This window comes from Eublepharis macularius, chromosome 4, assembly GCF_028583425.1.
Source record: "Eublepharis macularius isolate TG4126 chromosome 4, MPM_Emac_v1.0, whole genome shotgun sequence".
NCBI classification, from domain to species: Eukaryota; Metazoa; Chordata; class Lepidosauria; order Squamata; family Eublepharidae; genus Eublepharis; species Eublepharis macularius.
Genome location: NC_072793.1, coordinates 130,940,365 through 130,965,082, shown reverse-complemented (window position 1 = coordinate 130,965,082; position 24,718 = coordinate 130,940,365). Strand labels below are relative to the sequence as shown.

The following is a 24,718-nucleotide window of genomic DNA, read 5'->3' as shown; positions in this document are numbered from 1 at the left end:
AATGGTGAAGCTTGGCAAAAGAAGGAGGAAGACATCAGTGCTGGGGAACGAACATTTACATTCATCTGGGTCGTTATTTTTACTCACGCTATTTTCTCCTTTAACTACTTTCCATCCTTTTGAGGCGTGCGTGTTTGTTTAACTTCAGGGGATAGTCGGGGGTGGGGGGTGTTGGATTAGATGCGTTTCGGCAACTTTCCGTTTGGGCACAAGCGTTTCCCTCATGCAAATAGGTAACATACAGTCCAGAACTGGAGCCGTCTATGATTGAACTGTTGTTTTTTTTTTTTAAATCCCTGTCTGTCCCTTGGGAGGCAAAATCTGTGAGTGAAAATCTGTCTTCAAATGAAAATGAAAGCCTCCCATCTCCAACCTGGACTCCTGGTCAGTTTCTTAGGCATCCTTGTCGATTTCAACAGCAAGAATCAGGGTGGGAACCGGAGCAAGAGCACAGAGATGCTCTCTTCTCTACCACAACCCGGATTGCCGGAGGTTTTAACGCCTCCTTCGCGTGGTTGAGGCATGGCAAGAGAAAACGGGATTAAAGCACTGCGTTCTCTTGTGTGTGTGTGTGTGTGTGTGTGTGTGTGTGTGTGTGCGCGCATGTTTGTGTGTGTGGACTAGTATCTGTGAGAGCGCACGCTCCCGTGTGTTACTGCAATGCTTTGTTTCCCGGCGTGTTTGTCTTTTATTCTCTCTTGGCTTCCCCCTTCCCCAAATTGATTTTCCCTCTGGGTGTTAATGATAAACAACGTCCCCTCCTCTATAGCTTCGCGGTGTTGAATCCAGTAGTTACGTTAAGGCATCCCCCTCCGTCCCCAAAAGCAAGCCGGTCCTCCTTCAAACCTAAATCGGATTTCGGAATTTGGATTATATCTTCTCCGCTCTCTTCCACCTTTAAAAAAAAACCCCGCAGGTCTGCCTGCTTGGAAGGAGGAGCGAGGGAAAATCCCCAACTGGGTACAATCCTGGCTCTCTTGAAGCCAGTGCCTTTGCATTCAGGAGAGAGAGAGAGAGAAAGCAGGGATTTAATTAACCCAAAGCAAAGGCTCTCTTTACAGTTCGGGAACAAGGATGTTCTCTGCAATAGGCGCTGCTTTTTTAAAAAGCTGATTTATAGCCTTGAACTCTAAAGAGGTTCCAAATAGTACATCGGCAGCGCTTCCTATCAAAAGAGTGGGGGGAAAGGGGGAGAAAGTGTGAGAGAAAAGGAAAGCGAGAGTGCAAAGAGCTCCCTGCAACTGAGCGGGGGTAGATCTCAGCCGTCAGGCTTGGCAATACACTGTAATTTTTCGTCTGCTTTGCAAATTGAAACAGTTCAGAACAGGTGGAGGAGTCCGTGCTGGAGAGAGAATGAGGCTGGGGAGAAGGCGGATGCTGAGAACAGAAGGAGGAGGAGAAAGGAGGAGGAGGAGGAGGCTGGGCAGGCTGGGTGAAAGCGCAGAGATGCATCAACTTGTAGCGTGCCCAGGAAAGTTAGGAGCTGTCCAACTTGGATTTCACATCCTTCCTTCCTCCAGCAGGTGCAAAGAGCTGCCTGCTCATCGCTGCCACCCTGCTACCTTTTCTGAGATTGATGTAGACAGGCAAATAGGACAGCTACAATATGTATGCATATGACAATGGATTGGGGCCTTTGGACCAGGGATGGAGCTGCTGCCTCTGATCCTCGGTGCTGCTGGGGGGCTTTGCAAGGGTGTGTGTGTGTGTGTGTGTGTGTGTGTGTGTGTGTGTGTGTGTGTGTGTGTGACGGACTTCTTATGTTTTCACTATCTGCAAAAGAGAAGAAGCATCTGCTGGCTAAGCAGCATTTCATGTTCTCCCGTTCCCCAGACATCTTTCCAGAGAAGCTTCCTCTTTTTACCGGGAGCTTTACAGCTCCAGTGCGCTTGATGCCTTGGGAAGTGTAAATAGTAAGCTAGTTAGCCACAGTCACATAAAAGTACCACCACCAATAATGGTTCTTTAATTAGCAGTAGCAGTTTATTCTGCAGAACGTGGATGAGGAGGAGGATGATAGCATCAGGATAGTTTCTTTCCCCTACAAGCACCAAGACAATGAGAGCTTCACAGAATCAGAGATGTGGAGTGCCAGTATCTCACAAAACTGATCTCCCCATACATTCCTGAAATACCTTGGACAAATTTGTCTCTAGCTTCCCCTCATCTTGTGACCCAATCTACCATCCAGAGTGCTTTAAGCCAATCACTTCTGTTCCCATCCTCAGTAGGCAGACTGCATTGACTTAGCCCTCTTTTTTCTGGCATAATTCTTGCTGCCTCTGCATCCAGGTCTGCACTCCATTCTAGCACAACCTTGGTGTTACTCTCCAGTTACCAGCCCTACAGCCATCACACATAGAGACCTTTAGCTGAGCCCTCCCCTTTCAGATGCTCCCCTTTCTGCTTAAGGCAGCCTCAAAGAATGTCTTTCTAGGAAGGATGTTGAATTTTTGCCTGTAAATTTTTGCTCTCACTAAATAGAAAGGTAGATTCTTTTATCCTGGATCTAAACTAAATGGCCAGTGGCCCAATGGAGACCATGGCCGTCTTATCATACTTTAGATTGAGTAGAAGGGAATGACTCCATTGTGGCAGAAATGTTAACTTGCACTTCCTCCATGATTTGTTCCTGTCGTATAATTGAGATGTGACTGGGGATGGGGGCTGAGGATGTGCTCCTATTCAGCATTTCTTTCTTTGATGATGATGGTGATAGTGATGGTTTGTGGGCTCCAGGACTTGCACAAGCTCCTGCTCGGTTTCATTTCATGTCAAGAGAGATCCCATTAAAGAGACGAGGAAGCCCTAGTTAAACAGCATTTGCTTGAGGCCTTTTTTTCACAAGCTCCTCCTTTTACTGAGAAGTCTCATTCCCCCAGCCCCCAGCCCCCAGCCCCCTCCCCACTCAGATCTTGTGCTTCATTCATGTCATACGGAATCTCTCTTAGAACTCCAACATTGTTGATCTTACCTATTGTGGCAGGAAGGCAAGCATAATAAGTCTTTTTAATGCTGATTCTAAATGCAATGAATAAAGCCACACTTGTGCTTTAAAAATGGGCCATTTTCTGATTCAGATCTCACATAGTATCCTGTTACCATTGTGCAAAAACAAATAAAAGCCTAGAAGCCTAAGTTTTTCTTACCAAGTATAAGTATGGTAAGTTTTTCTTACTAAGTATATACATATACATATACATACATATATATATATATACACACACATATATATACATACATATATATACATACACACACACACACACACACATATATATATACACACACACACATATGCACACATATATATTACAAATCAGTTGTTTCACTTGCATTTGAGTTCTTTTTCTTTTTACTATTCTTCATGTTTGCACCCCATCGTCAATTTCCGTTCCTAACCCCACCAGGACACACACAAGAAAAAATGAGATTGGCAAGAGGCAGGAGATGGGAAGTCACCAGTGAATTTCACTGTCAGTGATGAGGAGGAATAGCACTGATATTGCAGCACTGGGTGTTGGCCCTGATGTGTGATAGAAAGGGAATGGGAAAGAAATGTTACAGGCTTGTGTGATTTAACCGAAAGAGGTTTTACCAGTGCATCTCATATGTATACCAAAGATCATCAGGTCTGCCAGGAGACAGAAGGGAATAAAACTCCTGGGAGCCCAGTTACCCAGAAGGCTTATGAAGCTGGCAAGTAATGTAATCTGCCTTCACATGATGTTTGGGCTGGGTATGCATGGTGTAAAGGAGGAACTCTTTGTTTGGGGATCCCTGAAGATCACTTCAAGCTCCACTGAGCTCTTTTAAGCAAAGCTGATGTTGCTTACTGGATAAGTCACCCCTTTGGATCTCACTCCAGCCGTGAACCCACTAGATGGTCTTGGCAAGCTGCTCTCTCTAAGCCTCAGCCCCTCCCCAAGAGAAAATATAATTTTGACTTACCTTATTGGATTTTTAATACCAAGTTGTTTACTTGCTTTAACATGGAAGAATGGTTGCTGTCAAGATTATTTTCACTTCTAATAATAAAAAAACATGCTTGTCTTCAATTTTAAGCATACCCCCCCTTCCCTTTCCCCCATCTGTTAAGGTCATGGTGAATAAAATCCCACTCACCACTGTTTCTATTTCTGAAAGGCCAATTTAGCAGAGAGAAGAAAGGGTTGGACTGGCTAGCAGTATATTCTTAAATGGGCCACATTCTGATATGTATGTGCTAGCACATCACATATACTAATAATACTATTATAAGTAAAATACAGCCAATAGAAGAATGCAAGGAAATGGTGTTGCAGGATTCAGTAGTATTATTTCTTTATATGTACATTTATTATAGCTTTCTGATACACTTTGCAATTAAAATATATTTCCATTGGCTTGCTCCTTCTGCAATCATTAAAGAGCTTTTATTTTTCATCAGGGGGAATTGTACAGAAGGAGAGGAACAAGTGTTTGAATTTCCACTTTCCATTCACCTCTAGCTGAAGTCACATTTTTATGGAGAAATATCTCTGGGACCAATGGGACATGTATCTTCCTTAAATTGTTTGCCTTAAGAAAAAGAAAAACACCTTTGCTTTGACAGTTCTATTGTTGATTACTGTCATTGGTAGAGTCACAGCAGAGCCCTAAGATACAAGTGTGAATCACTTATATCTTAAAATAGCAACATGTTCTAACATGTATATCTGTATGACTGTCTCTGTGTGTATTCCTCTACATGGTGGGCCTGTCAGGTGGTTGCATCTCTTGAAGGTAAGTCTTAGGCATGGTCTACACATGCAGCAGAATGAGGTGGCAGAATTGTGAGGTGGTAGACTAGGCTGTACCACTTCAGACTACAGATGAGGGGGGGAGGGTCATATTTTTAACATTCCCCATTTTAACAACTCCTAATCTAGTGTCACTCACATACTGTGTTAGCTTTCTACTTACAGCATTACTTAATTTGTATAACCAAACATAACCAACTTTATAGATTAAAAATTAAAATATTTTTCCCTGTGTCAAGAGTGACTGCTCAGATTTGTTGAGAACTGAGATTGGTCTCTTGAATTTACAGTCTACCCCAGTTCCCATTGTTAGTTGTGTATAGTTTGACAATAAGATACAGCCCACAGGAGTAGGTTTTCATGTATATCCTTGAGAAAAAATTACAAGGAATCAACTACATCGGAATCAGTTGATTACTGACAATGAACTGATGATGCAACTGAGTAGGGTTTAACTCTGCTAAAGGTTGCAGTGTTGGACTCAAACTCAGTAATTTACCTTATACAGATCCTCTCAAAATCTCAAAACTAGTTTTGCCTTTCCCCAGGACCTATTGACTATTTTAATACCTTCTGTCTCTCTCCATCTAAGCAGGCTGATAAGCCCCACTCTTGCTGTGATCTTTCAATCCAGAGTTCACCAATGTTGGTTGCTACTCAGTTAATGCTGCTCTTCAGTAAACGTTGTGTGAATGTTAGTGTGCTGAGTTTTTCTGTGATCGACAGGCTCCACCTATATCTTTAAAATTATCTTAAAATGATCAGACTCTGCAGAACCTTGGCCAGGTACCTGAAGTTGCTGCTATGTCTGGAGATGACTTCTCAGAGATGGAGGAGAAAATGAATATCTGTGTGCATGTTTGGAAAGCATAAATATGGTTGCTTCAAATAGTATGTATGTATGTAGTTTGCCTTTCTCACTGAAACTCAAGGTGTATTACACCGTGGAAGTCAATAAGATCAATGGCTGGGATATTAACAACAGTGATATGAGCTCCTCCTGACTCATGTTGCTGTTGTCAGATGGGTTTTGTGTCCAAACTCTCTTGCTATTAATAGGTATAGATTTATATAAGTACAGAAGGTATATAGGGATGCTAGAAGTTGTGCTTTATCCTCTGGCTCAAAGCCTGCAAGCTGCAAGCTGTTACTGTGAGTATCTTTAGGGAGTGTGTGTGTGTGGCCAAACGTGTATCTTAATCATCATTAGATCTAGAGTTCACATATATATTTATTTAGAACTTGATCATTGCAGCATCAGGTCCTTAGTTGTAAATGTGAATGAATCATTGTAGATCAATCACCACAGGTACAACTTGCATCATTTGGAGCACAAAGCTTTTTCATACAGTTTATGACACATTCTGCTATGCACCATCAAATGATGAGCCATCTAGTAATGTATGCCCAGGCCTGAACTGAAGATTCATTACCTGTAGGGTGGTGATAAGGAAGAATTGACAATGAGGGTTTGGTTCACAAACTGAGAAGAAGATTAAAGTGTCATAGTGCTTGGGCTGTGAATCAACACTTTGCTGGTTTGAATCCCAACACTGCCATGAGCTCAGCAGGTGGCCTTAGGTAAGCCACTTGTTTCAGCCCCAGCTCCCCAGCTGTATTGTGGGGATAATAATAACACTGAATTTGTTCACGACTCTGAGCGGTGCACAAATCTGCCTAGAAGAATAAGCTATTATTGTTGTTGTTATTATTATTGATAGCTAGCCCTAAAAAGAATTGTCTCACTTAAGTCTGTCATTAGGAAACATGCCCCAACTTTGTTCCTCTGCTCTTCCTCTCTTGGGGTTGCTCCTTGTCCCTCTATTCTAATTATCTAATTTTGCACTCATCAAGGGCTTTTTCTTCCCACAGTATCTCCTCCTTTTCTTTTTAATTATGGATTCTCCATAAATCTCAGTGTGCATAAATTCTTATTATAAATTCTTGTAATGGGTAGTGAGAAGGAACAGAATTGCAAACTTTCAAGCTGGCACCTGGGAATTTGGTAACCCCAACAGCTGTCCCAAACCTTTACTTGTAAATGTCAGCCTTATACCGAAAGCCAGTTTGGTGTGGTGGTTAAGAGTGCGGGACTCTAATCTGGAGAACTGGGTTTGATTCCCCACTCCTCCTCTTGAAGCCAGCTGGGTGACCTCAGTCACAGCTTCTAGGAGCTCTTTCACCTGACAGGGTGATTGTTGTTGTTGGGATAATAATAGTATACTTTGTAAACCACTCTGAGTGGGTGTTAAGTCATCCTGAAGGGCAGTATATAAATTGAATGTTATTATTATATTATTATTATTTCTTGGGGGTGCCCACAACAAACCACGTAACACCTGCTGGTACCAGCAAATCTGGGAGTATCTCCTGCGGAACAGAGCTGTATGTCTAGCACTCTCTACCTATATTGCCATTGGGCTTAGACTGGAGTAACTCTTCTTAGGATTGCACTGTTAGTCACACTGCCTAATTGCCATGTCTCCCCCTACACTCATATCAGCTACTGGAGCAGACGATTGATTTGCAACTTCACAATTTTGAGCTATCATGCTCCAGGGTGGCAAAGTTACCTGCTGCCCCTCCCCATTATGGCAGTTCAGATAGCAAGATGAATTAAGTGTGGTGTGTTTCCAGAGATAAGGCTTATTGAATTCAAAATATAAGAGAGTTTAATAAATGAATTAAAAAATGCATATGATCTGTTCAAGCATTCAGGCTGAGTACGGGTACAAGAAAAGGTAGAAACAAGCTATCCTCTTTCTTTATACTTGGTACTTTTCCTAAATGTGTGATATGTTGGCATAGTGGTTAGAGGCATAGTGGTTAGAGTGTCAGGCTAGGATCTGGGATAATGAGAAGCTTGCTGGGTGATCTTGAGCCAATTACACACTCTCAGCTTAACCTGCCTCAAAGAGTTGTTGTGAGGATAAAGTGGAGGAGAGGAGAGAAGTATGTAAGCCACCTTGGGTCCCCACTGGGGAGAAACGTGGAGTATAAATGAAGTAAATAATAATAAAAAAATAGGACCAGCTAGTATTACTTGAAGTTGCAGTAGATTAAAGTTCATCATTACCTCAGTTCTCAAGGTGGAGACTTCTCCTCGTTATCCCTTGCCACATGGACCACATGGAGGCCCTAGATGAAAAAGTTTAGTCCTTCATGGCTTGAGCCCATCCAAGAAGCTGATCCAGATGGATAAGGAAATGGAAGAGTAAGAGAAGTTCTCCTCTGAGTTCTGAGAATTTATAATTTACCTTGGGGAGTAATTTGGCTGTTTCCCTCCTTCTGTCTCTTTGAGTGTCCTCTTCCAGCACGGGGTGGTAAACCGTTGTCCTACTTCAGCCAGAATCATTAGCATAATCAAAAACTGCTCTCTCTTCCACCCTTCATTTCAGCCAGCTACAAGCCTGCAGGTGGGTACCTGAGCAGACACAGAGTGTAATCACAATGACTGAAACATTGGAATGAATTCCTGGGCGAAACACATTTCTCCATAGGCAGGAAAAGACCAGAGGGCACAGAGAGGGAAACAAGCACAATGAAAGGGATGCCTCTCTATATGTCCAGAATCACCAGTCATCCCAATAATTTTTCCTAAGTGTGACTTTGACTAAGTCATAGACCTTCGCTGAATCATAGGCCTTCTCAGTAGAGGCCCTGGCTAGGTGGAATCATCGACCTGAAAATATTAGGAAGTCTCTGGCCTGTTGTTGTTGTTGTTGTTGTTTACAAACAATATAAATCAGTGGTGTTTAGGAAGGAAGTTAGAAGAAGCTAAGATTTGTATGTAGTTTAGAGTTTCAGAGACTCCGTTGGTTTTTCTTTAATGATGTTGTAGTTCATTGATATTTTATTACATTTATTATTTTCTTGGTGTTCCTGGATTTATTCTGATCTGTTGGGTAACCCTCAAGTTGTAAGGCACCTGATGTGATCTTAGGATGGAAAGACAGCATAAAAATATTTTTAATATTAATTAATTAATTAAAACACTAGAATATAGACCACACACACATGGCTTATCCAACACAACTCATGGACCATCATTGACCAGCTTGGTAGAAACACTGAATTGTATGATGACTAAGATAAGATAGTGTAATTTGTTGTAGAAAACATGGATGAAATACTGTACATCCAGCACTAGAGAAGGCAGCAAGTGCCTGTGGGACAATAATACTGTAGAAAGCATCATCTGTTGCCAAACAAGCAGTCTACTGATGACATCAAAATACCTTCAGAAATACAAAGACTTATCAAATGAAAGCATACCCTTTGAAATGAAGGTGGCTTTTGAAAGATAATTTTAATGAAAGTAATATTGATTACATTTGGGATGGCACAGTGCTAATAAGATAAACCTGCATAGGCCACCTTTTGTATTTTCTCTGCTGAAATCAGTTTGGACTTGGAGGCATTGATCCATCCAGCAAAATGTACTGTAGCATTGTATCAGATGCTGTTACTTCTATTTATAGCACTATGCAAATTAATTTCAATGAATGAGAAATACAAAGTGTCCTGGGGATAGGAATATGAAAAATTTTGTCATAATATTCAGAGATACAAAGCATGTAATTAAAACCAATTTAGGAGCATGATTTTTGATGCTGTCCAGGCAAGGGAGATGGACATCTCAGGAAAATAAGAATAGCGTGATTGAAAAGCAACCACACTTAATTAGTAATGGAAGTGTAATAGGACAATGCTACCTCCTCACAAGTACCACTCAAGAACTCAAGTAAAAACAGCCTTGGTTATCAGACCCTGGCCAAGGAATATATCCCCAGTGATGAACATCTGAAGGAATGAATAGGCAAGAGAGAGAACCATGGCCATCTGCTGCAGGTATGAGAAACTAGTCCCAGCTAGTCATATAGCATCAAAGGAAAGGCACTCAAGTGTTTTTTGCCCAGGGACTTCAAGAAGCTAGATGCCAAAGATTTCTTTGGTAAGTGCTGTGCACTTCCGCAACATTAATGGCACTAGAAGCAAGCAAGGAAGACTCCTGTAGCTTCAGTAGTTTCCACAAGGCACAGCCTTTCTCCCCACTGTAGTAGCAATCACCCTGCACCTGTTGAATTTCTTCCACACTGTCATTAATGGTACCTCTTCTTCTAGGATCACTGAAAAGAGACTTGAAGTTGATGGTGCTTGCGAACAGAAGCTTGATGTCTGGTCACTGTTCTAACTTTAGCATCACTGATTAATAATGTAACCTATTGGCCTCTTTACTGAGCATCATTCCTAAAGAGAAAAGAGGAGGTTTGGGGGCTCATCTGATTTTTGGAACCAGGACTCTGATCTGAGCTTGGTTTAAGACTTTAGAATCATTTTCTAATTCCTTTTCCTCTCTGGCATCAAACAAAGAGATAGGGATAGGTGCCTTCCATGAGGATAGTTTTAGGTGGGTAGCCATGTTGGTGTGTAGTAGAACATCAGGATTTGAGTCCAGTGGCACTTCAGTGACCAACAAGATTTTCAGAGTGTAAGCTTTCGAGAGTCAGAGCTCTCTTCTTCAGTCACTGAAGGTTGCTCTGAAGAAGGGAAGAAGGAAGCTCTGAATCTCAAAAACGTACACTCTGTGTCCGGAGTCGACAGCCCCCACTCCTATCCCCTCAGACTTACCTCCATGGCATGGTTTCTGGGGGGCTGAGCAGAGGGCTGGCGGCAGCACCACAACAACAGAGGCCAGGGCCAAGGAGGGCACTGGGGCCGTGAACAGGCAGGCAGGAGGCCCTAATATGTCCAGCCCAACAGGAGCCACTGCTGTGGCAGCCAAGTTGGTGGAAGCTGCCTGGAACAACATGGAGCTGGCCATGGCCTGGAGGTGGATGCCAGAGACTGTGACAATGAGTGGGCTGGATGCCAAACCAGGCCAAACCAAGGCCAATGGCCCCCAATGGAACATGGGTTGCGATGAGCTGGCCTGCAGCTGCTTGGCCCGGTGGAAGCCCGGACATGACTGCCTAGCCTGTCCCAGCTGGTGGTGCAAGAGAGGGATGGCCTCCCCACACCCGGGCTGACACAGCTATGGGGCCGGGCCAAGCTTAGGAAGCAGTGCACCCCGGCCCTGCGCTGGCAGTCCCAGTGGCACTGGCCAGGCCCAGCCAGCTTCACCCTTCAGCGAATCCAGGAAGTCAAGGGGAGGGGCTCTGAACAAGGAGATGCCGAGGAAAGCTCTCCCAATGGCTGGCAGAGCTGGCAATCACCCAGGAAGGGGGAAGGCAAGGCTGGAGACTGGGTGGAACCAGGAGGAGGTGGGAGGAAGCACCAGGGCGGTCCCATAAAAGTAAGCAAGACAGGGAGAGAGAGCATGAGCAGGCAGTGAGCTCTCTGGAAGCCTAGTGGGGAAGAGAGGGAAGAGGGTGCTGTAAACCCCCCTCACCTCCCCAATTCTTAGGTCCACTCTGAGCTAGCTTGAAAGGAGAGGCCAACCTGGTGGAAGCGCCCCCTTCTGGTTCCGACACCCGGGGAGGTGAAGCCCACACTCTGAAAATCTTGTTGGTATCTAAGGTGCCACTGGACTCAAACCCTGCTGTGCCTTCTATGGCTTTTCTTTTATTCTACATCCAGTCATTCTGTGATGTTCACCTACATATTAACAGAATTTGGAATCAACATCACCTTTGATTAAAAAAAAAAAAACTCACTAAGGTGAAAATGACATATTGTTGTATTGCAGTGCATACTGAAGACAACATCTTTGCCATCCTTGTCAAATTCATTTGAAATAATTCCCCTAACACTTCTGTACTTGGGTCTTCTCCAAATATGCAGTGAGCCAAGTATTTTGTTGTTTGTAAACCAACCATGTGGGCTGAGATCCATGTGATAAATCATTTTATGTTGACCCCAACAAAGCTGTGACAGACAGGAAACAGTCTTGCCCCTGAGAAGAAAAACAGCCACTCAGCCCATGGAAGTGCTACTCCAGCATCCAATCACCTTTCAGAGACGACAGAGAGGTGGGCAGGGGAGAGAAAAAAAAGAAATGTAGGGGGGAAAGATGTGTCTATTCTGCCTCTGGGGAATGTAAATGTATGAACCACTATGCAGCATGAATTGTAATATTTAATGTTCTTAAATGTTTTTAAATGTATTATTTAATGTTTTTAAATGTTTTTAATGATGTTTGTATTTGTTATCCGATGTTTGTATTTGTAATTCACCTGAGCCTGTGAAAGCGGGGAGGGCGGAATATAAATATAAATATAATAAATTAAATTAAATTAAATGGAAGAAATGGAAACTACCTCAGAAAAGAGTCAGAAATTTCATGTGTAGCCCTGCCTTGTAGTGTTAATGGAGTGGTTTAACTCCACTTCTAGGAGAGGCTAGAGTTGTGAGGCCTGCCTCTGGTGACGAGCAGACTGGGCAACTTAAAGCTTTAGAGAGAATTCACCATATATCCTGTACTTAAATAAACGTTCTTTGTTGTTTTATTAAACCTCCTGCTGCAGTAATCCCTGTTCTCTTCATCAAAACTTACCTCACAGCAGTAACCAAAAGCCTAAGAATATCTTGTAACTGAGGGGATGTTTTATATATCAAAAACAGCCAGGTCACTCAGATTTATAAGAGATGGTGTGAGTCTCCTCTGTATTTTTTTAAAAGAAAGGGCCTGTCACACTAGCTTATGCAGATTGTACTCATTCCAATATAACACATGCATATCCACTTGATTTAATCAACCCCAACCATGTGTGGAGTTGTTTGCACATATGGCTAACCACAACACTGAACTAGAACTCATCAAGAGGAAGGGTCCATATCCCAATCAATCTTGAATTACTAGCAATGATTAGGGTTCCAAGTTCTCTCATAAGCATTCACCAAAGGCTAAGTGAAATTCAATTATTTATCTCCTTTGTGTATGACAGTAGGGTTAAAGTGCATTAAAAGACATCTCATCTTTCTCTTCTTCATCTTGTATATTTGAAGTTTCAGGATGGACAACATCATGCTCTGTATCAGGAGTCAACAGCTATGGAAACTATTATATATTCACTTTAAGCGATGATATGCCACTGTCAGTGAACAAAGCACTACACTCAGGCACCATGCCAGTGAACACAGACCTCTCGTCAAAGCTTGGCCACGAAACAATTCTGTGTTTGATGGAAGACTCAGCTAGATTGACAGGCAGGAGACTGGAGAGTGCCAGTCAGACAACTCCCAGACGCTAGATTTCTCTTGATAAAGGGTTTGGTAGTTTTGTAACATATGTAAAGAAGAAGTAAAATTCCAGTTTAAAATTTCTCAAATATATTATTTCTATGTCTCTGGATGAAAGGAATTCTTCGTTCACAAAGAATGGTGAGATCAGTCATTCTGTAAATAGGATAAAACATGTTCTGAAAATAAGCTACGCATTATCAACCTGCTCCTTTGATAGTTATCTCTGACTCACTAGCATTCCAGTGGGCCTTATCTGCATCTGTAGGTCTAGCAAATTGACTGTCTTCTTTGAGACTGGTATTGTTGGAAGAGATTGCAGCACCAGCTGCTATGATCCCCGCAAATAACTGACAGTACTTTCAGACATCACAGCATTAAGTCTGTTGCCTCCCAGCTAAGTATTGGCTTACCTGTGGGCTGCTTGTGTCCTGGTGCACATACTCTGTGATGTCCATAGATCGCAGCCCTGGGGCACTGCTCCTCTTTTCTGTTGAGGGAGCAAATACTATCAAGGCATCAGAAAATCCAGGTAGAATAGCTCCATGCTTTATCAGGGGATAGAGAACATGAACTGACTGCAAAATGTAATGAAGAGGCCTCTGGTCTCACTGAAGAGTTGAATGTTTAAAGCATCTGAGCTGATCCTTGGGTTATGGCTGGATTGCTCAGATGCAGTAAGCCAACTTTGAACAGTCTTCTTGGGGATTTGTGTTGTTCCAGGTTCTATTTTTTACTGCACTGGTTCTAGTCATGTGGCATAGTTTGATCGACTGCAATGTCATTGTTTCCTTTCCACATGACTATAGTTGACTTTTAGCTAGCTGGAGAAAAGCACTAAAACACTGTGCTAAAGATATATTCAAATTGACAGTAATATCAAATATAATAGGTACAGGTAGACATTCCTTTTCCTTCTTCTGTCTCTTCTTCCTTTCTCATGGATGTGCTCAGAGAACAGCTTAATTTGTACTACAGTTTTGTACAGCAGTGAAAGAACTTAGAATCTTTGCACAGATGGTAAAACCAACGTTAGCTGAAGCTGGCCTATTCTGGTCTATTTTATTTTATATAATACTGAAACAGTTCAGCATGGTAATTGTTCTATCAGGTTTAGAATATCTGAGATGGTGTGTTTGTAAGTCATACACTGTACTTCTTTTTAAAAAATTACTAGAAGTTGAGTGAGGAGACAGTGGCAAGAACTGGCAGAGGGAAGAGGGAACAGAAGAACAGAACTATAGTCTCAGGACAAGGACTGATTCTTCAAAGCAAAGAACAGTGTTTATGGCAGATCTATTCCTAGCCAGGGTTTCAAAAGCTCATGATAGCAAAATGCTCCATTCTAGGTCTCCTACTGGTCTGGTAGGACAGTATACTGAGGTGGAGAACCAAAGAATGGTTTATCTAGAGTTCCATACAGTTCTGGAATGGGTAACCAATGCAAGCCTATGTAGAATTGCTGCAATCAAATCCATTGAAGTCAATAACTGTGCATAGAATGGCACTGTAAAACTCTCTCGTTTCTGCTTTTGAAAATGATAAAGATTGTAATTTCTGATGCTGAAACACCATGCAATGCAATTCTTCTTGTCACACTGGGTAATAAAGTTGATGCTAGAGGAACTTTGAGAGTATCCAAACAGCATGTATCCCAGGATTTCATCAAACAGATACAGAAACTGGTACTGGGTGCAAAATTTAGGCTCGTGAGAATCAGAACATTCCATTTGGCCTTTAAACAGTAGAAGAATACTTAATGAAAAAGCATGCACCCTTCAAAAAAGCAGCTATGATTACAGGAAGGATTAGCATAGGGCTCAAAGGAGGCCTCTCTCCTCTTCTCTCTAGCTACCCTTATGCATTCATGCAAACACTCACAACCAGCCATGGCTTCCAATGGGAAGGCTGTGTGTATCTCCCAAATATTCATCCTTCTATTCTTATCTTCTGCAAGTTCTTCTTACAATGAAAGTCTGACCTGGGAGGAGAGAGAAAGCAGAGGGCTCCATTAGCTCTCTGGATGCAACTCTGGATGCAACTATGCATTCTGTGTGTGTAACTGTGCCCCTTATGTAAAGAGTCTCCATGAAAAGACAGATGTGGGATTGTCTGGTGATCCCTTGTGAGATATCAGAAGGCTGTGACAGGAAGCTGAGTAGGAGTTCAAGAGGTCAAAGTATGGGGCTTTAGTGCACAATGTACAGTAGAGGCCTTGTCAGCTATAGGAATCAGTGCAAAACAATATGAGCCAGTTTCGTGTAGTGGTTAAGAGTGTGGAACTCTACGCTGGAGAGCTAGGTTTGATTCCCCACTCCTCCACTTGAAGCCAGCTGGGTGACCTTGGGCAAGTCACAGTTCAGCCCTACCCACCTCACAGGGTGTTTTGTTGTGATAATGATGGCATACTTTGTAAACTGCTCTGGCATTAAGTTGTCCTGAAGGGCAGTATATTAATCAAATGTTGTTGTTGTTATACATATGATTACCTTTAAACTGACATCTCAACTTTCCAGGACTTAAGAAGTGTGCAAACTACTGAAAAATCTTTAAAGGTACCATTTAGATTAGCGTGCCTTAATATTTTGCTATCAGCAATCCTTGAGGGTCATTAAAAAAAAATCCTTCAAATGATGGTTTTTGTGGTGCAGGGGTAACAGAGACTAGTTAAATTTTCAAGGTTCCCACTGAGGGAACCTCCTGCCTCCAGCCAGCCTTGTTACCAGAACTGCTCTTATTAATGGGGGAAATTAGCTTTGGCAGTCTGTAACTTAGAATTAGCGCAGATCTTAACCTATGTTTACGGAGGTCCCGATTCCAGACACTCTAGTGAAAAAGAGGCAGACTACAAATAGGTTCAATCACGTGTATTTGCTAACAATGTGGTGTAAGCCTAAACTTGCACAAGCGTACAAGAGAACACACAAGATCTAAGAAATACAGAGTAGGAAATGCAGAGACTTTCGCATTAGCTGGTTCCCAACGATGGTGGGGAATACTCACAATCCTGGAGCGAAGCAGAGACACAACAGCGAGGTGGCCCAGTGCCAGCGCTGGGACCACAGACGGACAGCAAGGGATTCTGGATAGGATGGCACACGCCTGGCTGGGACAGGACGGGAATGGCACGAGCACCATGCGGTCTGGGAGACCGGCTTAAATACCCCAAAACGTACCCTGGGGCTGGTGCTGTACTTGGTGGTTCTCACAGATTAAAACAAAGGTTCTATTGGGTTACTGAATGGCTTGGATGGGCCACTTTGGTAATCTGATTGTGATAAGTGACACCTCAGGAAGAGGGGACAAAAGAGGGAGGGGGAAATCCAAGTGGGCTGAAAGGATGTTCCAGCGGACAGGGCTTGTCCTGATGTCATCAGCTCTGGAATGCGGAGGTTTCTTTGAGATGCATTCTCTAAGTGCTTGGGATGGTAGGCACTTAGTTCCTTCTCCGGGGCAGCTCCTAAGATATGCAGAGCGGGGCAAGGTACTCTCGCTGCGGACGTGGTGTGCCTGCTTCGCCGAAATGGCTTCTCAAAGCAGCCTTCTTCCCTGGGTCTTCTGGCTGCCTGAGAACATGGGTGCCGGCTGGACATAGCTGGGGCTGGATAGCAGGCTGCCCGGTAGCAAGGGCAAGCTCGGCGACCGGCTCGCGGGAGGCTCCAGGCGGGAACTGACCAGGGAGCGCCTAGCCAGGCTCGCTGAAGGTTTCCCTGGCAGGCGCCCGGCTGCTAGCAGCGGCTTGGGCCCATACGAGGCAGGCTTCCATGGAGGCAGGGGGAACAGCACTTAAAACACAGTCCAAAGCAGGAAACAGGCACGGTCCGTGGCAGACGGCAGTGCAGGCACGGGGCACACTTGCAATAAAGTCCAAACATACTGGGAAATCCAGATACAGGTCTGGGCAGGGCTGCCCAGTAAAAGAGTCCTTTGTGCAGTTAACCAAACATGGAGTCAGTAAACTGCACAGTCTATTGCTGTAGCGAGGTAATTAACATGCAGGCAGGAAACTGACACGTGTACCAGAACACACACGTGCAGGGCAATCTTTGGTGTAGCAGTAAAGCAGCAACGCAGGAAACTTTAACACAGTTCATGGCAGGCTTTAAAGCAGGAGAGGGGGCCTACTTGGCAACAGCCTTTCCCATTGCCGCTCACCTAGGTGGTGATAGACAAATTGGAGAGGAATGGGGCAGAGAGGGGGAGAGAGCCATTGCCAGCATTCTGACACAATGATATCACTTCCAGTGTGACCACAAAGATGAGTTTTAGGGGGTATCATAGCTATTGAGGAAACTGCAGAAACGAGAGATTAAAAATTCAGACTAACCATAAGGTCACATGCTTTAAGCTGTGCATGTAAAGAGTGAGACTGTGGTTGTTGTTCAGAACACAGAAGCATCAGTTTCTTGATGAGCGGTGAAGGAAAATGTGGAGCCTACAGTAGCAGACTGTGGGCTAATCAACTGAGTTTTGTGGCACCTGGAAAACCCTGGACTTGGCCTACCAGGTCCTTTGCTGAGATGTGTATGATTTTGGATTTTAGCATACTAACAATTGTAATTTCAGGATTTTTATTTCAAGCCCACAAACTTGGATAAATTCCCAGGATGTTCTATCCCTGCAGTAAGAGACAGTGGGTAAAACGTGCAAAATAAATCAGACATAAACTTAGTATTTCTATATGCTTTCTACTTTATTGAAACATAGAACTTGTCAGATCTTATGTTGTACATGAATGAAGTAACCACAGCAATCTCAATATTTCTTTAAAATATCCTTATTTACTGTACAGTGCTATAATGCTAGCCTTGTGTAATACAAATATTAATGTTCAATAATCTTACTGATATCCAAAGAACAAAACAGACAAAATTAGATGGGTTGTTCCTGTCAACTTGGAGCAGTCAGACAGAGTGGTTTTTGATGGCAATCTTTTTCTCTCTATAGAGAGAGGAAGGGAAACATCGAAAACAGAAATGTCAGATAGATACAGGAGAGCTTCTCTCTTAGGGTATGATGCAATTTTTATACATTTCTGAAGTGCAATCCATTCTCTTAATATTAATATACTAAAATGATGTCCAGTCAGAGAAGTTAGGCCATTGGTATGCTCCAGAGAAGTTTAGGAAGGTTCCATTCAAACGGGATGTTTCTGTTATTGGATCATCCTGTGTAATATTTTGCCAACTAATTTCATCATAATGTTCACCCCCTACTTAGTTTGTTAAATTATTAATAAGATTTTTATCCTGCCTTTCTGCTTTCACAGGGCTACCAAAGTGGCTAACAAATTCAAAAACATGGGAATTAAAATCTCTTCTTAAAAACCATTAAAACCAACACAAAAGTGCATCATTAAAACAATGTAAAACCAGAAATTAAAATACATGCAAAATATAAAACAACAGTTTAAAACATTAAGGAAGGAGGAGAGATCACTGAAGTAATGCCAAGCAAAACAAAAAACATCTTCACCCACTGGTGGAAGACAGCAACAGAAGGGGACAGGCAAATCTCCCTGAGAATAGAATTCCAAAGTTTGGGTGCCACTACTGAGAAGGCCCTCTCCCAGGTTGCCACCTGCCTAATCTTAGAAGGTGGGAGCACTAGAAGCAGAGCCTCCAAAGGTGACAGCAGTAGTCAGGTGTGTTCACAAGTAGGTGGTCTTTCAAGTATGTTGGTCCCAAACCATATAGGGCTTTAAAGGTTAGCACGGCACCTTGAATTGTGCCCAGAAACAGATTCGGAGCCAGTGTTCCCTGTGACCCACTCCAGTCGACATCCTGGCTGCAGCATTCAATGCCAATTGAAGTTTCCAAGCACTTTTCAAGTGTTTTCAGATTCCACTGTCTAGAAATATGCTCTGTGATCAATCCCAGTTGGGAGGCAGTTCCAATCAACTGTTAAGTAATTCCTACCCACACCAGTGCCACTATCATATGGTTCCAATCAGATAGTGTCTGTCTGGATGTTGGTTTTTGTTATCATCCAAACAACTTCAAACCAGGCAGGAGATTTACACAATCCTATTGCACAGATATTTAGAAATTGTACAGATGGATGCCTTTTTCACACCTGTTACAGTTTTAAAGCAGACATGGGGACAAAGCTAACAACAACAAAAAAGTCATCGGAATGCCACCAACCCATGCTTACCATGCCAGTCTCCCACCTTCCATTTAGACTAGCATGAATCAGCATGAGAGAGTCATAATATCATATGTGGCTGGCAGGTGTCAACTGTGCAGATTCACAGGCTTCTATCTAATATCTCCCTTGTAGCCTCTGGATGCTCACCTCAGGGAGACTCCTGTTTTTTATCCCTATTTTGTTTCAGCATGGGACTAGCAATAAAAGATGGAATCTGCAATAAAGCTAATATCAAATGGCAGTAAATCATGTGGGCATAATGGAATGGAGAGCAGCTCATCCATCAAGTGGGCAAAAACCCATCCCAAGAGAGATTAAACCAGATGGCCATCTCCCCAAGGACTTTGGAGCTTCCTCACTAAGCAGTTTGGCCCTAACGAATGACCCAGATCCCCCCAAAATAAGCAACAGATCACAGCTAGCTCATTCCTGCCATTCCCTAATCCTGTCATTCAGCCATGATCCTATCTAACCTTCTCATGGGAACATTCTTTTATTTTTAGCCATTCCTGCTTGTGCTTATTGCTCATTTTGCTCATTTTGCTCTATGCAAACCAGGAAAAACTCCCCTTTACAATGTTAACATAACTTCATCACTCACATTTGCTCATCTCCAGGAAAAATTGAATCTTTATCACTCTCCCATCCAGATGCCAACATTTCATTTCCTCACCAGTATTGGCGGAAAAGGTATAAAAAGAAATCCCTCAGCCCCCAGGCACTTCCAAGCAGACAACCGAAGGAAGCAGCCTAGCTTAATTGGGTCTATCTAGAGTCGTTCATATCGACCTCCTCCCCACATTAAATGAAGGCGACTCTCCAGAATTAGGTTTTCTGACAGCCCTAATGCAGGGCAGGATCTAGCAGGTGAACATCCTTAACACAGACCCATCGCCCTCCCAGAGACAGCCATCTATCACTCCCAGTCTTTTGTTTGCTTCACACTGCCTCACCTTATGACCAGCACATTCCAGATCATGAACATCCTGAACATTCTCTTGCCTGATAGTTAGCTTTTAATCACCCAATCGAATTCAAACTTTCTGGCTCCAACCCAATCCTGAGCAAGGAACAACCTGATCTCAGCACCTCCAGCATTTTTACAGTATAATAGGGTGTAATAGGGAGATAGTTGTCCTGCATTGTACAGAGGGTTGGACTAGATGACCCTAGAGGACCCCTCCAGCCCTTTGATTCTATGAAATCCAGGTCTGGGATTCAGGAGTTTTGCCAAGTCAGCTAAATCTGACTTTTTCAAATCAGATCAGAGATCCCTAGATTTGATCTGGGAACCCAGCTCCAGACCCCCAGCTAAATATGGGTTTATCCGGGAAAGATTGCCTCACCCTCAGGCGGGCTTCTTCCTGGGCTTCTCACATTTTTTTTCCAAGAGGGGAGGGGGAGAGAGGCAGGGAACAGGGAGTGAATAGCCAATCTGTGCAGGAGCTCTCCTGTCTACCTGGCTTTCATGAGTGACACTGGTTCATTTGGGCTAAATTACAACAATGTCCCTTTCTTCAGTATGGTTTGAGTGGCCTTTGCTGCTTTGATATTATTTCTGGTTTGACATTGGTCCCCTTGCTTCACTTTGGTTCTGTGTGTGTGGCGGGGGAGGGATTCCATTCCCTTGTTTCAACGTGGTTTGCTTGGAATTCTCTATTTTGACATGATTCTCTGGTGTGATGTTCATTTTGCTTTGCTTTGGTTCTGTGTGGACTCCATTCTCTTGCTTCAATTTGGTTCTGTTGGGCTTTCTCTGGGTTGAGTTTGCATTTGGGAGTGTGCCTCTGGCCAGTGGCAGCCTTGTCCCTGTGAGTTCCTGCCAGAGAGCCAGCTTGGAAACTTTCCCACCATAGGAAACAATGGAGTGGCTGAGCAGCTTGCTCTGGGGGCACTTGGGTAGTGGAGGTGGGCATTAGTTTGGTTCTTTTGGGCTTTCTATGTATAGAGTTTGCATTTGGGATTGTGCCATGGAATCCCCCCAGATCCAGGATTAGTGTCCTGCTGCTCTTAACCACTTCACCAAACTGGCTAACACAATTTTCAGATCTCTCTGAGGTAGGTTAGGTTGTAAGAGAGAGAGGAAACTTTCTATTTGAACAGAGATTTAAATCTGAGTTTCTTACATCACAAATTAATATTCTGTGCCTTCTGCACTGCTCTTGAACTTTTTTTGTGCAGTGTTATTTTGTGGATACCTGAAGCCCACAATTTGCATTTTATATTAAGGCATGAAATGTGGACAACACATACACTTGAACCTTTTCTCTCAAATATTTATGCAAAAATTCACTGACATATTCTCCCATTGTATTGTTTTCAAAGGCAGTTTATCAGCATGCTAAGAAAAAGAATTTGTGGTTTCTTTTCCTAGTCACCAATTCTTTGTTCCTTGTTTGGTGAACTTTGGAAGTGCAGCTCCCAGTTTCCTGAACACGGGACAATGTTACAGAAAGTGAGTTCAGAGAGCAGATTTCCTTACTGCCTGACAATGTCTTGGAGTCATAGGGGTCCGCCTGCAACTGCTTCAGATGACAGAGATCCTGACAGAGTGATGTATACCCAAGAAAGGAACACCTTTTTAGAATGCTATCAGTAAATAGCAAAATTAGTTGGCATTTTAACCTCCTGCTTCAGCCGGAATAAGAATACCTTCCACTGTAGTGAAGGAGGAACCAACAGTGAAACACAGTGGCAGACCCAGTCTGTAAATCTAGGTTGGCCTCAATCATGGGAGTGAGGTGTGCATTATTTAAAGTGCAATGAGGACACGTAAGGGAGAGATAGCTGAACCCCTTCCAGTCTCTTGCAGATGCCTTCATTCCAGCTGGGTTCACTTTTAGTATTAGATCCTGACTGAGTGGGAAAGATAGAGACTAAATTGGGCATGGACTGCCAGGGGTGGAAACAGCAAAGGAAGGGAAAGAATTTAGCTTCTTTAGCCCATGTACTCCTTTGTCATTTAAAATGTATACATCCCAGCAACCAGGGCAGACCTTGATACCATTTCCTTCCCATGTATTCTAAGCCTCATCAGAAATGCTTAATCACTCTTCTGCTCAGAGTGCAAATTGTGAGCAGGCCCCCACTCGCAAACCTCAACAAAAAAGTTTAATTATTTTCCAAATAATTGAAACTGGATCCTTTACGGACACTTGTCCCTCATCCATCATCTTTGTATTTCAAAAACATCAATTAGAAAAGGTGTTGTTTCAGTCCTGCTTTGAAGGAAGAGGAATCTGTATGGCTTTGTTCTCTTTTCTCAGCCTGCCAAGTGGAGAGGGGTAACCAAAGACAAACTCTGTGATTCACTGTGAAAAAGCCTCTTGATGCCATTTTTTTTTTAAGGAAGGTATCTCCCAAGGGAGGAGGATCGGGCATGATAATAAGCCCTTTCTTTGCTGAAAATAGATCTCTCATTCCTACCTGAACTTCTTCCACACCTATGGTGTTCCAAGGGCATTGGCTTGGATTTTATCAAGTGTGAGCAACTCCACATTGAATAAATAGTAACTTTCCTAACACCTCTCCCCTGCTGCAGTCATTGGCTCCCTAAAATTATTCTCCAGTGGTTCATTGGGCCTCCAAACACATGATGGAGATCTCGGGGGAGGGCTGTAGTGAGAGAAGAGGCTTGGAAAAATGTTCTCCTCTCTTCTGCAAGTGGAAGTACTTCATGTGAGTTCTTTGGATCTGAGCCAAGCTATATAAAGGTCACCAAAGGTCCGTTAGCAGTGCCAACCTAAACAGAGTTACAGGGTTCTAAGCCCAATGAAGCCAGGAAGGCACTTCATTTCCCTTGCATCCAGCAACATTTGAGGCTGAAGATAGCCTCATTCATGTACCAGTGAAACTGGTGGGAAGAGGATGTGGGATGGGAATGGGAGCAACTCCTTGACCAACCAAAGTAATTTTTTTGCAGCCATCATAGATCAGGCAACTTTTATGATCAAGATTGTAGAAGGGGATTGAAACGGACTCATAATACAGGATGATATATTTGTCCCTGTTGCCTCACACAAGAATTGTCGGAGCTGTGCCGGCACATGTTTGCCGCTGCAGATTTGCAGCCCTTTTTTGTCATTAACATTCTATTGAAGTTTAATTGGTTGACAAAAATGGCTGCAATAGAAATAGGAAACAGATTCAACATCCCCCTGATCAAACACCTCCCCCTCCTATCCAATGAATTAAATATTCTTAGTGAAGAACGAAAAAGCACCCTACCTCCTGTGCAGGAGTGATAAGCAACCAATTAGTGCTCAGACAAGATGTCAAGAAATGTTGCCAAATTGAATTGAGTTTCTCTGAATTACCTCTCCTATGGTTTGATTCAGACCTTTTAAAGGATACATCTTAAAGAGTCTTCAATCCCATTCTGGGTGAAGATTGTGACTTCTAAAATTGCAGCACAATTCATTTCGCCACTAGCAATTAAAGCAGAATAGCTTTTATGTGTGCCCCATTCACTGAGATATACCCCAGCATGCAGGCCAAATGATGGCATGTTACAGTGTCGCCGTGGTCTGGTGAGAGAGTCAGACCAAGTTCTGAGAGAACCGAGTCTGAATTGCAGGGTGATCCTTGGGCAGTCATTCACTCTCAGCCCAACCTATGGGGGGTTGTTGTGTTCAAATGGAGGAGGGAGAGAATGATATTGTAAGCTGTTCTGGATACCACTGGGCAGAAAATCAGGGTATAAATATCTAAACAAATCAATCACTAAATAAGCAAAATGCTTATAATGAAACCTCCCTCAACAGGATGATTTTTTTAAATAAGTTCCACCCTGAGAAGGCTGGGATTTTCAACAAAGGTACTGTGTGCATGCACATGTTTACTTATCCTTTCCCTCTTTGTGCTCAAAATCCACCTTGCTCCAATTTTTCTTTACTGGAATAATTATGCGTCTAGAATCCTGCACAATAATATTCCTGCTTTTTGTTTTGGCCCCACTATCCAATATTCGGAGAAATACTATGAACACTGAGGACTAGAATCTAAGTTATTGGTATACATTTCTATAGATGTCTAACATATTATATACATTGTTCAGAAAAAAAATCCAAAATATTAGCAAAAGCACTGGCCTTCGTGTTTCTTTATATATAAGTATTTCCCAGAGGACATAATGTCCATAAAGAACCTGCTGGATCAGATACAATTACAGTATTTTTGTATCTATGAAACATATCATTACAGTGTAAAATAACATTCTTCAACTTACACAAAGGAACTTTGCACCCATTTCCTTGGGCTTCAGTGATATCTCAGAAGAAAATAAGCACCTCTGAATAGAAATGCACTGTGGAAATTAATACTTCATGCACTGCTATTACTCACCCCAACTGGAAGCTTAATATGGCTACATTTTGTTGGACAATGTCATATATAAGTCAACGTAGCAAATTGACATAGCAAGAATTGACATAGCAAGAAAGGAGTGCTTCCAGTTAGGATATTTTTATTGCGCTATACTACAGAGCTGAAATACCTGCTATTCATTAAATTATCATGCTTAGTACGACTATGCAATACCTGAGTCACCCAGGAAGATATTCAGCCAAATACTATGTATGTTTGGCTTTGTCCAATGGAGCTTACTC

The 24,718-nt window shown here is 42.8% G+C and overlaps 1 protein-coding gene across 1 annotated transcript in view; it reads left to right on the top strand.

Annotated features, from left to right (window-relative positions):
• Positions 1-24,718, top strand: part of GRM7 (glutamate metabotropic receptor 7) — a 703,043-nt gene that overhangs the window by 1,310 nt on the left and 677,015 nt on the right. The window lies entirely within an intron of this gene.